An 18,793-nucleotide genomic window follows, 5' to 3' on the forward strand; every position below is an offset into this window, starting at 1 on the left:
GGGTTGATTCAAGGTTGTGTGACTCACTGGTCGTAAGATGTAGGGCAGAGAATGGGAAGGAGTTTTTAACGACAAAATGGTTGCCTGAAGGAATTTTTTTTAGAGCAATAAGGCCGCTCAATCGTACTATATCCATGTGTTAGGTCTGTATGTTTATGTAAAATTTTGTGCATTAATTTATGTTCTTAATTGATTTGTTTTGATGATTATATTAACATAATTACAATCAGGTAATTCATGCAAAGGGCGAAATTGTTAATTGCAAATTGTTAATGCTAAGGTAGAAGCTTTTTCCAGGCCAATTTTAGCGTAGCGGGATATTCAATAAAAGTAATGAATGTATAGATATATTCAAATTCAAAAATATCTTTTGCAGTAGGTAACATAGTTACACTTTGAATCGTCAATTTTTACATAACGAACATCTCATCCGCCTAAAACTACTGCAGCTTCTCACAACCTGTATAGCCGGGGAAAAGAAGCTGCAAGAAAAACCTCGGCACAGGGCCCTAGACGTTCCTTTAAAAATAAATAAATATAAAACATTGTTATATGTACATAAACTATAATTAGTCACTACAACAGGCTACTTGACCACCTAGTCAAATTAGAATTCAGAGCTAAATTATTCATACTATTGATTTGAAAAGACCCGGTAGCTGTATCATATTCACACTTTGTGTATGTAACATGTTAACGGTCTGTGTATTATTTATATACAGGGTGTTAATGACATTATCGTAACGAAAACTTTGAGGGATGATTCATACCATGATTCTGAGTTGATATCAAGTGGAATTTTCCATCGCAATGGAATTAACTTAAATTATTCGACATGAAATTCCACTAGATATTAACTCAGAATTAAGGTCTGAATCATCCCCTTCAGTATTCGTTACGGTGTCACTAACACTTATACGTACGAGGTGTAAGAAACATCTTAACAAATACTGAGGGGGATGATTCAGCTCATTATTCTGAGTTAATATCAAGTGTAGTTTTCAACTTGAGAGTTTTCCACATTGCGACGGAAAATTCCACTGGATATTAACACGAGCTGAATCATCTCTCTTAGTATTCGTTACGATGTCACTAACACCCTGTATGTCAAAGTTTCGTAGCTGTTTCGAGAAGCCTTGGAGGCTCGGTTCAAGGTGAGGTGAGTTGACACAGTGTTATGCTTTGTTTTACGAGTGAGTTCAGAATATGGCTGTATGGCCGACCTTGGTTTAGTATGATGATAGTTCGTTGCTTAGAAGCATAGACCTTGTAGAACCAAAAGACATACAAAATAAAAAAAAGTAAAAATGTGTTCGCGGCGCATCTTGCCACAGACGACAGCGTGTAAAGACACTGTACAGTCATGAGCAATATCATGTACCCACTTTAAAACCCTGTCGCACTGTCATAATTGACATTTAATGACTTACAGTCCTACTTACTTACGGTTTAATTTGTCAAAAAATTTAATCCCAATAAAAACATTTTCATGTTAGAATGTTGCCAAGGCAAGATCATATCGATCACAATGTCAAAAAGTCATCAGATCTCATGTAGCGCCAAGTTTCTAACTCTACACGTCCTAATTATACAAACTATAAGTTCACAAACTATTATACGTTAAGCAAAATATGGGACTTGATCGTTTCGTTACTATAAGAAGCACGTTATAACAGAATGGCAATGAACCTATGGTGTTATTAAATATAACACCATAGGTTCATAACCTATTATGTTACCTATGGTGGCGATAGCGAAATAGTTTTTTCACCTTAAGCTCATGTAATGGTACATCCAAATTTGCACTTTATATGAACTGTCATAATGTCTTAAATTGAGGGATCGAACTTATAAGTAATATCTACTATACGTCCATCATCATCATCATCTCCCTAGCATCATCCCGTTTCTCGGGGGGTCCGCTGACATAACTTGAAAATTTGACAGGTCCGGTTTTTTACAGAAGCGACTGCCTGTCTGACCTTCTAGTCCGCGAAGGGAAAACCAGCCTAATACAGGTTAGGTCGCATACCTCCGAAAATGCATTTCTCGGGAGTGTAACGCGTTGAATCACGTCCAACCGAGATAATATTTTACGCCAAAGTTGCAGTTAATCCTAATAAATAAAAAACAGTTAAGCGCCATACTCAGCTATAGTGCAACTAAAATGTTTTAATCTGCCTCCCGGAGAGGCCACTAAAAGCATATCCTTGTATTCTGTTTGGTCAACACTTCGAACAACCCCCCCACTCGTTGAGACACAGTATAACTGGAACAGTAGGTACAATGCGTACTTTCCTTTTTTTTGACGTGACTTATTGTAGTTAATTTGTCCAGCCAAGTGGCCGCACGCAAACTTATTGTTACATTTATCGTTATAAAAATTCTTAAATAAGTTAAATAGAAAAAATAAAACATTTTTTGTTACCATAATATCTGTCTTTATTTAGTAATATTTTTTTTATAATTGACAGGAAACTACCCATATGAGGTAGTCAGACATGTATGTAGGATGTATCGCCAGATGAAAAAAGTACCTACCCACACTTCGCCGCGCTTTTTTGTAAGATAGAAATAAAAAGAAATAAAATTTAAAATTATAGGCCTCATTGCTAAGAAGTCGTCTCTTTTAGACAACCTTAACTATATCGATTGTCATGTGATCTAAGAAATAAAAACTCAAATTCAAAATAATTAATTTGTTTTTCAATGTGTAATATTTTTAATATGATTATATGTTACGCATTTCGGTCTACGAGGAGAAATACAGCGGTCATTAAAACAACTTTAAAACTGTGACCACGTTAATCTGATCCCTGGAAATCTATTTCCCAATTCGACTATAAGGAGAATCTATGTACTTGAACGCGGCGGATGTATGAAGTTAACTTACTGTTCTTTCTATACTATGGCACAGACAAGGAGCAAAACCTCCTTGCTTCCTAAGTGCTTTTTTCAGGTTGCTAAAAGTTCGCCCCAACATTTGTGACGGTCGAAAGGCTCGGGAATCTCATAATTGTTGAGGATTTCCTTCCTTGATTGAATGTTCGTGTCTTGAGGCGTTTTAGGCGGATTATGAGGGAGATAAAACGCGTGAGAGACATTTAAAATGGCAAATATTTTTTATGGCGAAGTTTATAAGGAGCATATTTAAATGCTGTTATTTTCCTGATATTTATTTATTTTGCAAGTCTGGTATACAGTTGTTATAATATAAATACTTACCATGCATATATGCCATTTTAGGCCTAGTCGATGCCTTCGGGCAGTCTGGGCGCCAAGAAGAGCAAACCCATCAAAGGTAAAAAAAATAAAAAATGTGACACCCGCAAAGGGCACCGCAATAAAAGAAATGTAAGAGAGCGGTTAGTATATAATATTAACTTTCACTGCGTATGAACCACATATGAGACAATCAATTTGAAACTCATACGTATATGGCCCATATGTGGGGCACATTTCTTCTTACCAAAGTATGTCTATGGACATAAATTCCAATTTGTTTATCGCAAAATAACATAACAGGTTAGGGGTTGATATGTCATTTCCAGTTACACAGTAAACGTGTTAAAACTAAAGTGCTACTTTTTATAAACTTAACATTGTATGATATAAAATATAATATTGATTGTATGTTTTAGTTATATTGTCTGTAGTGATTTTTTGTTTAATAATAAAGTTCTATTTCGGTAAATATTTATTAAAACATAGAAGGAGCTTGTGACGTCATTAATAAAAGCAGTCACATGTCGTATTATTTATTTCATAAATAAAATTCAAAAATAAGTCGAAAAGTGAAATGAAATTGTCTTTTGAACATATTAGATTCGCTTCTATTTCTAGATAGCACTGTATTCCCAAGCGTACAAAAATAAAAAAAAAACTGTTCTACTTCACAAGAACTTGTATATTTTTATACACTTTGTAAAGCAAAAACAATCTCTATTCACTTCCATTTAGTAGCTATTGTTCTAGTTTAGTTGCAAAACAATAGTCTTGTTAACTACGTCACGATATTTTTTGTCTCCCAATGGAGTTGGCTTTTCGCTTTTGATGATTGCATCCAGACAGGACTGCCCTTTTCTTCAGCATTGCTGTGAGAGACATCTCTCCGTGCAAGTGCCGGAGAGGGGGCTCTAAATGGTAAAATCTTGAAGGACCGACATCTACACAAATGGATTTTATTATTTTACTTTTATTTTTATGTTAATATTATTTATTTTTTTATTTTAATAAGTTTCATTTTAATTATTATGATTTTAATTTTAAGTACATTTAGTTTTGATTTTAATAATTGTAAGTTTGATTTAATTATTATTTTAAAATGCTTGATTGTGACTTTTAATTTTAAATTGACATTATGTAATTGATATTTTTATATCTTAAAATATGGGTACCCGAAATAAATGTTTTTTTTTAATGTTAAAAGTAAACATTAAAAAGCTAACGTACAGGTACAATTATGTGCCGTTCTCACGAATGTTCTCGTTGTAAAACTTCTTAAATTGTAAAGGCACTGGCTACTGGGCACCCTCAGGCCTGTTGTCTTAAGCGTTGTACCGGGTGAGAGCTTTCAGTGCTCCCCATTTGTCCGGCCAAGTAGTTAATGCACTCCGCGGCAAATCTACAATAAGTCACGTCAGTAAAAAGGCTACTTTTGTTTCTCAAATTGGGTCGAGTACTAAGTTCGAGATAAATTATAATATTCTGTTTACTAAATAAAGACAGATTTAAAACTGACTAATAACTTTTTCTTTTTTCTATTTAACATATTATGAATTTTAATAAAAAACGTTATAATATGTCTGACAATTTATCACGTTTTTCTATGACGTCGGAAAAATATTTCAATGAATTAATCGACCCGAGCGGGTCGATAGCGATAAGCGCTGATTAAGGGAAAATCAGCTATGGTAACAAATGTCAAATATGAATATAGATTTTTTTAAGTTTTAATGTTTCTTTAGAACCTTGACGTTGGCAGAATCGTCGTTTCTGAATGATGCAGCGGTAATCAAGAAAAAAGTTGAAGTTAAAGTTGCTTTTTAGGACTGCCAAATCAAGCAAGAAACTGACAAACAATATTATCTAGCTCAGTCACAAGTTCTAGGCGAACTAATAATCAGAATTGGACCGTCCTAGTAATAACCCGGGGACTGACAAACTAAGTTACCGGTTATGCTAATCGAGTCCCGGCCGTGGCGCGATGCCAACTCAGCGCCAAAAACGCCCAGATGGCAGATTTGTCCGGAAAAAAACCCGGATAATTGCATAAGGCAGAGGTGACACTGAGAGCGATTCCGGGTGTGTTATTTCTGTAATCCACCTCACGACTATATTCCAACTGGGGTAGTCAGAGGTTTAACCACTGGACCGTTGGTTTTGGTTCCATACAAGATCATTAACCTGACCCCAGGGGAGACAGAGTCATATTCTCTGCCCACCACTGGGACAGTTCCTGTTCGGCGCGTCCTATTCAAAAAATTCAAAAATATTTTTTCTTCAAAATTGGCTTACATAGTTAGCGCTTTCTGAACGTTAAAAATTAAATTACATATTATGTAACAAGCTGTAAAACTACTACCACATCGGAAGCTGTATCGCTGAGGGGAATACGTCGCCAGAAAACCTCCCAGCACAGGGCCCTCCTACTGGCTCATGTTTTACTTTCTTTCTTTCTTACCGCGGGGTCGATTGGAAGGGAGATGTCGGCTGAGTTCGGATAGGGACCCAGACCTACAGGGAAAGTGCTGCCCTATTTTCCCTAAAACGTACCATGGAGAATGCTACACCGGTAAGAGCGTGGCTCTTAAATTAGTGATGAGCGGTTTAACAAGGCTGACGAGAAGTGGTGTATTGTATACAGGACGGCCCAGAGGTTCACGTTTAAAATGAAAAATTAGATAGAGGGGTTCATTGGGTACTTAGGTATTATGTATGTTTAGCGATTAATTACGGTTTAGAGGATATAATTTACTATCTTACTTTAGAAATCATTATTTTAGCGCCTTTTCTTATTATAATCATCAGCCGTACGACGCCCACTGCTGGGCATAGGCCTCCCCCAAGGATCTCCACGACGATCGGTCCTGCGCTGCCCGCATCCAGCGGCTTCCCGCGACCTTCACCAGTTCGTCGGTCCACCTTGTAGCGGGCCTACCCACTGAGCGTCGTCCGACACGCGGCCGCCACCCCAGAACCCTATTTAATACTAATAATATAATACATCACACCTATTTGTAAAGAAGTGGAACACTTACTAAAAGAAATAAAAATCAAAGATTAAAAAAAATTGGAAGTCAAAATGAGAATTCGACTAAAATTTGTGATCATTTCCAGCTCTGCCATTAGGAAGAAAGGGCGGAGTTTATGTATGTATTTACGCCTAGGAAATGCCGAATCAATTTAAGCAAGCAGTTTTTTTTTGAAGTGACTTATTGTAGATTTGGCGCAGATGGCATTAACTACTTGGCCAGACAAATGGGGAGCGCTGAGGGCTCTGACAGGGTACAAAATTTAAGACAACAGGACCGAGGGTGCCCAGTTGGACGCAAACCTCGGCTCAGGGCGTGGTCTGAGAGGATTATATTTGAAAGAATTAATCGACCCTAGTGGGCCGATAGCGATAAGCGCTGAATGAGGGAATCCGTAAACAGACATCGTACACAGTAGTTTAACATAATTAATGGGAAAACGCGCCATGTTTGAAAAGTCAGTTAATTGCATTTTGGCACCTCCACTTCAATCCAATAATGGACAACGGACAAAAAGTATACAGGTCGTAGTATACAGGGAGTTGTAATAAGTCACTACTGGCGGCAACGGCCTCCGTGGTTCAGTGGTTTGAGTGTTCGGCTCACGATCCGGAGGTCCCGGGTTCAAGTCCCGGTGGTGACATATCACGAAAATCACTTTGTGATCCCTAGTTTGGTTAGAAAATTACAGGCTGATCACCTGATCGTCCGAAATTAAGATGATCCGCGCTTCGGAAAGCACGTTACGCCGTGGTCCCGGTTACTACTTACTGATGCAAGTTAGTAGTCGTTAAATTAGCAACGTCAGGGGCCTTTGGCGGTTCAATAGTAACCGTGACACCAGGGTTGATGGGGTTGGTAATCCACCTCACAACCCACACTATAGAAGACTACTGGGGGCGAAAAAACACCAGCGTCAAAATGGCGAGACCAGTTGCTTAAAGATGAAATTGCATATTGTTACATATACTACCTATCCACTACTATTTGATACTAAGCTCAGCGGTGATGGAAAACATCGTAAGGAAACCCACATTCCCGAAATATGCACACTGCTAGGGAGTGGAATTCTTTGCTGTCTTCTGTATTTCCGAATGCATATAACTCGGGTGCTTTCAGGGCCAGAGTGGAGAGGCACCTTCTGGGCTAGTTTTCTAACAAGTCTAGGGCTAAGAAAAAACTCATCAAAGATAAAAAAATATTTAAAAAAAAATGCATTTTCGGAGGTATGTGGCTTAACCTGTATTGGGCTGGTTTTGTTTTCGCGGGTTGGAAGGTCAGACAGGTAGTCGCTTCTGTAAAATACCGGACCTGTCAAATATTTAGGTTAGGCAAGCGGACGGGAAAAACGGGATAATGACAGTGAGTTTATGATGTGTGTATATATGTCATAGTACTATAGATATATCTCTAGATGTATATTTTTCTTTTCTGAGATCTATACTGTAACTTTGTCTAGCTCAAAAGTCTAGACAGACAAATTGGCATCGTTTAACTTCCTCAAATGGTTGAGGTGAAATCCATCGTTTTAGTTCGGAAAATAAAATAAATCTGTTCTATTTGTAGTTGAAATAAAGAATTGAATTGTGTTGGATATTTGAGATAATGTCTTGCTTTACGCACCCCTAAATATATAAAATTATGGACGATTGGCCGATACCTTGTAATTCACTAAATAGGGGTCATAGGGTACGTTAAAGCAATTCGAATAAAAAGCATTATTGCTAAAAGTAAGTGAACAATATCAAGAAACGTCAAAAATAAATATGATGAGCTGTTAAGTTTAAAAGCTTAACCTAACAACTTTCGATATACAGGGTGTTAGCGACATCGTAACGAATACTGAGGGGGATGATTCAGATCATGATCTTGAGTTGATATCAAGTGGAATTTTCCGTCGTAACTGGACCCATAGTTGCTAAGTTGATTGATCCAATAAATACATTCTGCCATAGAACTATTCATTGCAAATTTCTTCACAACACAAACTCACTCCTATTTCCCACCGGAGTAAGCACAGACTATGGAATTCCATTTGCTTCGTTCCTGCCATACTTCTCTTGCTTCCACATTCCACATTCATCGATCGTTTCATACACGCACGCCAGCCCAAAATGTGTTAGAATTTAACCCAAAACCAAAATAATCCTTATACTGGTAAATAAATGTATTAAATTGTATTCCAAATAATGCTTGTTTGCTGGCAACAAGCCAGAAATGAAACAATTCAGCAATGGCAATGAATTTTAAGCTGTATTATCAATGGAATTAAATCGAAATTGCAATTAAAATAATACAAAGATCGGTCGTGTTTCTCTTTTAATATTAAATTGCTATGAAACTCAACTTTCTGTGATAATTGTATGTATTCTTTCATGTTGACTGTCTTTCACACATTCATGTGGAAAATGCCATGATCACGGGATGTTTCTAAGTGTAACTATGTAACCTACTAATCATCAGTCATCCCGTGATCATGGCACTTGCAACAGTGTCGAAATATCGGGAGTCTCATACCCCTACTTTAAACGCGGTAAGAACCCGTTATTATGTGTTTTAAATACTTTACTGTTTTATAGTTACGCGTCGGTTCATCGTAAACCGTACTAAACTAATTAAATAAATGAAATCCATAAATAGGCAAGTGGAATTCTACAGTCTCTGCTTACCCCGGTGGGAAATAAGTATGAGTTTATATCTCTCTCCATTTCAGAGCTGCGCTCTTGTCGGTGGAGTAACCGCCATTCCTCTCTTCTTCCCGCCAAAACCTTCACCTCCCGATACGACACGACCTGCACCTCCTCTTTTATTTGTTTCATAAATGTTATCCTAGGTCTACCCCTTCCTCTCTTCCCTTCAATTTTTCCTTCTATAATGTTTGTTATAAATGAATCGTGTCGTATCAGGTGGCCAATCATATTTCCTCTCCGGTTCTCTGTGGTTCTCTTTTCTTCAACTCTTTCCAGCACTTTTTCATTTGACACCATTTCAGTCCAGCTTATACCCTCCATCCTTCACCAACACCACATCTCAAACGCTTCCAACCTCTCTCTGTCTCTCTGTCTGAATAAATAAGTAAAGTAAACAAGACACATGCCAATTGACCCTTTCCTCTAATAACTATAGTAACCCGCGTAGGAACCGAAATAAACTCATAACATTGTTTTATCAAATAAAGCCTTCATGATAAAGGTTGTATTGTGTTACTAAATTATAACCTTTATTATTCATTTGTATTGACTTTCATAATAGCCTATGTAAATGGCCTTTATAACCATGGATTCTGTTATAAATAATAATAAGCAATAAATAAAAATAAATATTACGACTTTATACTAAAAGTAACTTGTTTATTTTGTTGTGTAAATAAATTTGAATAGTAAAATCTAAGTTTTTTATCTATTTTTATATAGTTACGGTTTAAAGGGTACCGGTGTGCGTGTATGAAACGATTTATGAATGTGGAGGAAGCAAGAGAAGTGTGTCAGGTTCGAAGCACATGGAATTCCGTAGTCCCTGCGTACCCCGGTGGAAAACAGGCGTTAATTTATGTATATATATTTTATATAGCTTTTTCTTATGAGAAAATGTTATCCTCATATTAATAATAATAATAATAACCCACATTTAGATTAAATTGTCTTAAGGGGCCTCTACGTGTTGGCTTCGGCCCCACCCACGCCTTTTAAAAGTCCGGGACTCCATAGTCCCGAGAAATGGAAATGACAAACATAATAATAATAATGAAACACTTTTTTGCTCATATTGTTACAAAGAGAAACATAAAATAATAATTAATTTAGTAGCGTCCTTTCCAACCCTTTCTTAACAATTTTAAATATTTCTCGTGCTTTCTCGTTTAGCGGAGCAGTGCTGGCAACATCAGAGTCTTAATATGTTTTTTTATAGTAATTTATTTTGCTCTGGCAACATTACTTTCCTTATGCCATAGACTTTGCCGACGAGGTATGTTTTTCTTATTTCTTTAACTTATGTAAATAAATTCCTATTTTGAATTCATTACAGTCCTCTTTAACACTATCTCGAAGGAGTTTATTTACCGGAGCTCACACCACCTCCAACATTGGTCCCCCGAGTGTTTCCAACAGAGAGGAATCTAAATTATTTAAATATGTTACAACCTCGTAAAAATATTATTTTAACAAAAAAGTTCCGTCTTTCAGCCTCATTTCGGAAACATTTCTTAAGGATTTGGAAAACATCTTCAACTACAAGACACTCTGAATTTATCAAGTGGTTATAATCAGAATTATTTTAATAATCTTTCTGCGCAAGATAGCACATCTTTTTATAGAATTTTACCTCTTTGATATAGTTTTTTATTCTTTTATTGCCTTTGTGGTTTTGATGACTTTGTCTTTCGTCTTCTTGTAAAATACATTGCTGTTTGCATGAGAACCGGTTTATTATTGGTAGGTCGCCAATAATTTCAATGCAGTTTTTTACCGCCTGTAGGCACCTGGTTGATCTTGCCCTTTACCATTAAGCCATGATAGACATAAAGTTAGATAGATAGATAATTTATTTGCGTGTAGACAGCAATCACAAAGGAGAATGGGCGAATCTGGTCCAAGAACCTCCACTGATGAGACTTATATGTAATGAAAGCTTATGCTTTCTCTATGAATCTGGCAAAGTTCTATCAGATTCTGTCCCGGGGTTCTTTTTTTACGGCCATGTTTGTCCTGGCTAAAAATGTGATAAAATACAGTGGGAGCTAAAATCGGCTCAAGATTTGTTGCTGGATAACTAAGTCTACATAAATAATTATGTATCATATTGTATATCATTTTAAAGAGGATCTTTTCCAGAATCCGAAACATAAAAAAAAACAAAAAAAAATCTTTTTGTAAGCGAATTATAGTCAATTTATATCTGCAGCGCCATTGTTTCTCGGTAGCTAAGTTCAAGTTTCATGCCTTTTACCCCTTCCAAAAGTATCTTACCGATTTTTTTTATATTGCTTCCGGAATTTGATCTGAGTGATAATAACAAGAAAAATAAATAAACACCTCTCCGATAGAGACCGGCTAAGCTATTGCCTATTGCAAGAAATCGTCATCATTAGCAAGTTGTCGCGAGCGCCGAGCGCCGCGATAACGTTTGACAACCAATATTCATCACTGGCAACCCTATCCGGAAGTAGCGATCTATCTAGTTTATGGTCAATGAATCTTAACGGCATCTTCAGTTCCGTACATTCGTTCGTTAGTGACAAACGTGCCAGTGCCAGTGCCAGACGCATCCCACGAAGCAAGAAACCACATGGGCTGTTCCCCCTAAAGCTAAGTATACTTTATTTCCTAGAATAATTTCTAAGTAGTGGAATGAGGCCCTTTTACCAAGGACGCCACCGCCATTGTTGACCAGTCCATACGCTCAATTGTAAAGGACGCCACCGCCATTGTTGACCAGTCCATACGCTCAATTGTAAAGGACGCTACCGCCATTGTTGACTAGCAGTTCGTGTACAAATTGTTATCTTAACGTCTACTGTCTATTTATTTGTAAATCTCTTGTGTAAATGTTTTATTATGTGTACAGATAGTAAGTTATGTGTTATTCCGGGTTTGGTTTTATACTTGTTGCTGTGGCGTCCCTATATAATGAACGTTTCTTTCTTTCCGTCTATAATATCAATGTAAAGAGGTAATATCCTTGGCTTGCCCCCAAACGTCAAGTAACAGTTGAATCACCCCGGACTCCGATAATAGATGAATGGCCTGGTTTATCCAGCATGAGTTGTATCACCCCGGACTCCGGTAATAGATGAATGGCCTGGTTTATCCAGCATGAGTTGTATCACCCCGGACTCCGGTAATAGATGAATGGCTTGGTTTATCCAGCATGAGTTGTATCACCCCGGACTCCGGTAATAGATGAATGGCCTGGTTTATCCAGCATGAGTTGTATCACCCCGGACTCCGGTAATAGATGAATGGCCTGGTTTATCCAGCATGAGTTGTATCACCCCGGACTCCGGTAATAGTTGAATGGTCTGGTTTATCCAGCATGAGTTGAATCACCCCGGTCTCCGGAAATAGTTGTATCACCCCGGTCTCCGGAACATATGAATAGCCTGGTAAATCCGGCAAGAGTTGAATCACCCCGGTCTCCGGAAATAGTTGTATCACCCCGGTCTCCGGAACATATGAATAGCCTGGTAAATCCGGCAAGAGTTGAATCACCCCGGTCTCCGGAAATAGTTGTATCACCCCGGTCTCCGGAACATATGAATAGCCTGGTAAATCCGGCAAGAGTTGAATCACCCCGGTCTCCGGAAATAGTTGTATCACCCCGGTCTCCGGAACATATGAATAGCCTGGTAAATCCGGCAAGAGTTGAATCACCCCGGTCTCCGGAAATAGTTGTATCACCCCGGACTCCGGAACAGATGAATTGCCTGGTATATCCGGCAAGAGTTGAATCACCCCGATCTCCGGAAACAGTTGAATCACCCCGGACTCCGGTAATAGTTTATGCTATGAGACTTCCCGAATGCTACACTTGCTGAGAACTTTCTAAATCTAGTAAATGAGACGCTACTGACCGACTACCAGTTTCGACAATGAATTATCTTACCACCTCATATGTATTGTAATCAACATATTATTATGTTCCCTTTTAACTCTAACAATTCCCTAAGTTGGTCTCAAATTACTCAGTGGCAACAGTGGTGTCATAATATCATTTTCAACTACAGGTGGTGCGCTAAAGTTCCGCGAGTGTGGACAACATAAGCAAGCAGATAATGGTAAGATTCAGGCATCCATATTTCGTTGTATCGTGACGCATGTTATACCCTAAATTAATTCTATTATAAAGTTACATCACCTTCTCTTGAAAAGTATACATGCGTTCACGACACAAGTCATTACGGTATTGCATATTATAAGCTTATCAGCAACTTGGAACTTGGTCCAAGAACCTCCACTGGTGAGACTTGCATGTAATGATAGCTTATACTTGTCCTATGATTCTGGCAAAGTTCTATCAAACTCTGTCCTAGGGTTTTTTTACGGTCATGTTTGTCCTGAGTGTACAGTAGTGGACTGCAAAATCACCTCAGGATTTGTTGTCGATAAACTATTTAACAAAGTCTATATACATAATTATATATCATAATGTATATCAATTTTAAAGGGGAAGGTTATCAGAATCAGAAACACAAATAAAAAAAATGCATTATGTAAACGACTTTTAGCCAACTCACGTCCGTAGCACCATTTTTCTCAGCAGCTACGTACGAGTTTCGCGCCTTCCAACCTTTCCAAAGGAGCCCAATCATTTTTTTCCTTCTTCTGATATTGCATTCTTAACCTGACAAGTGACAACAAAGAAAAAAAAATAGATACCATTCCGATAGAGGCCGCGTAAGCTATGGACCTATTGCAAGATAACGTACTCAAAGTCTAGTCATTATAATCCAACAGACGTAACATGATTAGAATGCGGCGGGACGGAAATGTAGTACATCGCCTTATGCGAAAGAGACGAAATATGTGTCTCTTTAATACTAACAGCAATACAACTATACAGCTTAGTACGAGAGAAACAAGAAATAAGTCATTCTAATCAAGATGCAATACAATGACTCTATTGTATACAAAAGAAACACATTTATTAAACAAGTTCAGGCAATAACTGGTGCAAAAGGCGGCTTTATTGCCAAGGTAGCAATTACTACCAGGCAACCTTACGTTTACGATAAGTACGTTTGTTGTACCATTCGGCATTGTTTATAAGACAAGATATAAGCCTGGATTAATAAAACAAGATTGTGGTGAAAGAAAACATACTACATTTGCGTCCTCCCGCATTCTAATCATGTTACGTCTGTTGGATTATAATGACTAGCCTTTGAGTACGTTATCTTGCAATAGGTCCATAGCTTACGCGGCCTCTATCGGAATGGTATCTATTTTATTTCTTGTTGTTGTCACTTAGTCTTGTCAGGTTAAGAATGCAATATCAGAAGAAGGAAAAAATGATTGGGCTTCTTTGGAAAGGTTGGAAGGCGCGAAACTCGTACGTAGCTGCTGAGAAAAATGGTGCTACGGACGTGAGTTGGCTAAAAGTCGTTTACATACTTAATGCATTTTTTTATTTGTGTTTCAGATTCTGATAACCTTCCCCTTTAAAATTGATATACATTATGATATATAATTATGTATATAGACTTTGTTAAATAGTTTATCGACAACAAATCCTGAGGTGATTTTGCAGTCCACTACTGTACACTCAGGACAAACATGGCCGTAAAAAAACCCTAGGACAGAGTTTGATAGAACTTTGCCAGAATCATAGGACAAGTATAAGCTATCATTACATGCAAGTCTCACCAGTGGAGGTTCTTGGACCAAGTTCCAAGTTGCTGATAAGCTTATAATATGCAATACCGTAATGACTTGCTAATGATGACGATTTCTTGCAATAGGCAATAGCTTAGCCGGTCTCTATCGGAGAGGTGTTTATTTATTTTTCTTGTTATTATCACTCAGATCAAATTCCGGAAGCAATATAAAAAAAATCGGTAAGATACTTTTGGAAGGGGTAAAAGGCATGAAACTTGAACTTAGCTACCGAGAAACAATGGCGCTGCAGATATAAATTGACTATAATTCGCTTACAAAAAGATTTTTTTTTGTTTTTTTTTATGTTTCGGATTCTGGAAAAGATCCTCTTTAAAATGATATACAATATGATACATAATTATTTATGTAGACTTAGTTATCCAGCAACAAATCTTGAGTCGATTTTAGCTCCCACTGTATTTTATCACATTTTTAGCCAGGACAAACATGGCCGTAAAAAAAGAACCCCGGGACAGAATCTGATAGGACTTTGCCAGAATCATAGGGAAAGCATAAGCTTTTATTACATATAAGTCTCATCAGTGGAGGTTCTTGGACCAAGTTTCATACAAAAGTGCCCATTGTCATTTAAGATTCACGCTCTCGTCGGTGTAGCATTCTTCATGCTACTTTCACGGAAAAATAGGGCTGTAGTTTCCCTCTTGCCCTCCGCCTAACCACAATATATACAGATAATATAATAATTATAACACATAATAACGGGCTTTTACCGCGATAAATCAGGGATATGAAACTTCCAAGTCATCCTGTGATCATGGTACTTTAACAAAGTCGAAATATCGAGAGTCTCATATCCCTGATTTAAACGCGGTAAGAACCCAAAATTATGTGTTTTAATTATGATAATAAAAAAGTGATAAAACGTCGGATTTATTATTAAAATTTTCTTAATTAATATTCGTAAATAAGTTAAATAGAAAAAAGTACATGTTTTTTCTTAGTTTTAGATCTGTCTTTATTTAGTAATCAGAATTTTATCATTTATCTTGAAACTAGTAGAGGACCCAATTGCCGTGGGCTTTTTATATTACGTTATGTTATAGATATATTATGTTACAAAGTTTGTCCGTAGCTACCCAGTTTTATGTTTTTGTAAGAGAGATTGTATTAGACCGGGGCTTTTATTTCCTAATAAAATAAAAGTAACGCAGGGTAAAGAAGGTGAGTGGGTATAAGCTTATAAAGCTTTTTAATGTAAGCGTGGCAATATTACCTGATACGCGTAATATCACCCCCTATTTGGGTAAATGTGGGCAATATATTTGCACAAAACAAAGGATTACTGACTTCGGGTTTAACACAAGAGAGTAATTATGTTTTGCGGTGAAATCTTTTTGTTTAAATTACATGTGGTTTTGTACTTTTACATTATTATTATCAATGTTTATCTTCATTGTCTCTTCTATCGTGGATTGTTAGGTCACTGAACTTATCAACCCTGGCGTCAGGATTAATATTTACCCGCCAAAGGCTCCTGACATGGCTGATTATAACGATTACTCACTTATATCAGTACATAGTAACCGGGACCAACGGCTTAACGTGCCTTCCGAAGAACGAATCTGTTTGTTTTCTCTAAAAAAATATTTAAAAAGAAACATCAACACGGAAAACATGATAAATATTTATTATAATTTAACACAAAAAAGAAATGTTTCGGTTTTCCCTCTCCCTCCGGATGTAATTTGATTTTTAAAAGAAGGTTACTTTTAACAAAGTTTAACGTTTCACCCCGGACAGGGCAGAGTAAAGCTGGCATCCCACTGACAGCGGGAGAACTCCGGACGAAATCCGGAAAATAGTTCGTCGGAGTTGTTAGAGTCATCCGAAAATCCAACAAATCACGTCAAAATACCACACCCGTATACCTCTGCCTACCCCTTTAAGGATACAGACGAGATGTGGTATATACTAAAATAAAAATTAACAAACACCAATGAAATTAACAAATACCAAATCACTTTACTCTCCGTTTTTCCTGACGATTTTTTCCACCACCGCACCATTTATGACCAAACATGAATTCAAACACAAATTCGAAAATTCAAAATCATTGGTTTAGGCCCGTGCTGGGTAGTTACTCAGTTCATTGAATCGAACTTGTGACCGTACTGTGAGTCTAACGTTGTTCCAATCGAACTAACACGGCTCGTCAAAATATTAGCAATAATCCTATAAACAAATAAAGAAAAAAAAATAAAGATCCAATAAAGAAAGAAGAAAAAAAAAGATAAGAAGAAGAAAAAATAAATAAGAAAAAAAAAGAAAGAAAAATCAATAAAGATTCAATAAAGATTCTATCTATCTATATTGAATATAAGCGATGTTTCAGATTTCTCTAATATTTTTTTTATAATATGTAGTTCATAATATTTATGCTTCATTTAAAAGTGCAGTGCAGCCTTTTGAATAATAAGTAACTTGAATTGCCAAAAAGAGTGTAACTAAGAACGTGTCCACTAACACATTTTTTTCTTACTTTTTGTATGAATTTTCTCAATTTTTGATTTTGATTTTTGTTGGGGAAATGTTGCCAGGGTTTTGGGCGCTCTGCATCAGTGGCGCGCTGGAATAAGTATTCTATTTATAATAAGCTGGTGTTGTTTTTATTGTCTTCTTCTTATTGTGTGGATTGTGAAGTGGAATACCAGCCTCATCAAACCTGGTGTCAGGGTTATGATTAAGCCGCCAAATGCCCCTGACATGGCTCATATTATAACGATTACTCACTTACATCAGTAAATAGTAACCGGGACCAATGGCTTCACGTGCCTTCCGAAGCACGGATCATCTTACTTTCGGACAATTAGTTGATCAGCATGTAATGTCCTAACCAAACTAGGGATCACAAAGTGATTTTTGTGATACCCACCGGGATTCGAACCCGGGGCTTCCGGATCGTGACCTCAACGCTCAACCATTGGACCACAGAGGCCGTTTATTGATTTTTTTTGCGTATTTATAATATATCCGAATATTTTACTTTCTGTGCAATAAAAAATATTGATTGAATTTTGTTTAAAGATTAAACCAGTGGGGACCGTCCTTAACACTGGCACTCCCGCATTTCACCGAGCGTATATCAGTGGCTGTGCAACCCAGTTGGCGGGTTGCCAGCGGCGCGGCCTTGGCTGGCGGCCCTGTCACGGGTGCTCGGTGACGTCCGGCCCGGGATACGGGTTTTGGGGGTGTGTTGGCTGCATTTATAAATGTCTATTTTGACATAACATAAGCTCACAATCATATCCCAATTGGGGTAGGCCTAGAACATCCATCGCAAGATGAACTAAGCACCCACACCGAGTTTTCTGTTAGACCAACGTGGTAGATCGTGACCCGTATCGCCATCTATAATGGTCGAGCTAACTGTGTTAGTTAAACTTGTACTTGAGGTAAATTAAAAACTCATTGGTGCAAGTCCGGTGGCGAGGTTTATTTTCAAATATCATTTTATTAAAAATAGAACGTCATTGAAAAAATAAATTATGTTCAAAATTATGACGTCATGGTATAAGTTGGCAATGGACCGGTTAAGGAGTAATAAAATTAATAAAGGCTTATAATATTAAGGTACCGGATAAGATTTTTTGAGAAGATCCATGTGCCCAGCAGTGGGACGTTTATAAGGTATTTGTAAATAAAATTATAAGGTACGTGTTTCTGTTGAAAGTATAAATAATAATAGTGTAATTTAAAATTACTTTAATATACTTTTAAAATAAACGTCCGAGAATATTTTAACAAGTGGCAGTTAAAAGTAGATACGATAGTTAATAATAACTGCATTATAAATTGCAGTCAACAATAAAATGAATTTCCTTTTCAATAAAAACGCTATAATTTATTAAAGTTTCTCTTGAATACCGTATTACGGGAATGCTTTAAATAACTACGTTATGTTATAACGTTTATAACACGTAATTACTTTAACAAATGCTTTGTTTCTCGTATTGCCATAAAAACAGAATGACGTAACGCGGCCTCGTAACAACGCGTAGCCGCGTAGACCTCCGTAGCAAACCGCAGAAAATGCTACGCAGTGAAATTAAGCTCATATTTCGAACACTTAATGTGACATTTTAGACGAAAATTATATAGTAAAATAAGGTCAGGTTTCATGGGAAAGCATTAATATATATCATT

The 18,793-nt window shown here is 37.1% G+C and overlaps 1 protein-coding gene across 6 annotated transcripts in view; it reads right to left on the minus strand.

Annotated features, from left to right (window-relative positions):
• LOC126377240 (complexin) overlaps positions 1-18,793 on the minus strand; it is a 450,369-nt gene that overhangs the window by 71,057 nt on the left and 360,519 nt on the right. The gene's annotated exons all lie outside the window — the stretch shown is intronic.

This window comes from Pectinophora gossypiella, chromosome 22, assembly GCF_024362695.1.
Source record: "Pectinophora gossypiella chromosome 22, ilPecGoss1.1, whole genome shotgun sequence".
In the NCBI taxonomy this organism is placed as follows: domain Eukaryota; kingdom Metazoa; phylum Arthropoda; class Insecta; order Lepidoptera; family Gelechiidae; genus Pectinophora; species Pectinophora gossypiella.